Source organism: Marmota marmota, unplaced genomic scaffold, assembly GCF_001458135.2.
Source record: "Marmota marmota marmota unplaced genomic scaffold, marMar, whole genome shotgun sequence".
Taxonomy (NCBI): domain Eukaryota; kingdom Metazoa; phylum Chordata; class Mammalia; order Rodentia; family Sciuridae; genus Marmota; species Marmota marmota.
In genome coordinates, this window is record NW_026007290.1 from 51,754 (window position 1) to 52,250 (window position 497).

The following is a 497-nucleotide window of genomic DNA, read 5'->3' on the forward strand; positions in this document are numbered from 1 at the left end:
CGCCATTACAAGATGGCGCTGGCTCCGCTGTGGTCTGTGACAAACAACTCCTTATTTGGGAGAGTTGGCACAGGATTTTTCATCACCCTATGAGAAAGCACCACGTGGCAGCTTTGCATTGGGGCTTGAGATGCTTTATTAAGGCTGGGAGGGGCATCCGAGGGAGAGAAGAACTATCAAGGGCCTGAATAAACTGCTGAAAGAAGATTCCTGAGTTGCGTCTTCCTTGCGGGCAAGGGGTCGTGACAAGTGGTGCCGAAACCCGGGAACCAGAACTTTCAGCAGTCAGGGGTGGTGCACCAGTTAGTCCCAGGTAAGTTGGATCTGCGACCAAAGCGGGGTTAGTCCCAAGTAAGTGGGATCCGCGACCAAAGTGGGGCAGCAGCTGCACTGTGTACTTTCGCTTCACTTTCGCTTTTGTTTTCTGTGTTTCTTTTGTTGTGTCATTTTGCTTTTGTTTTTTGTGCTTCTTTTGTTGTTGTGTCATGGGTGCCGCA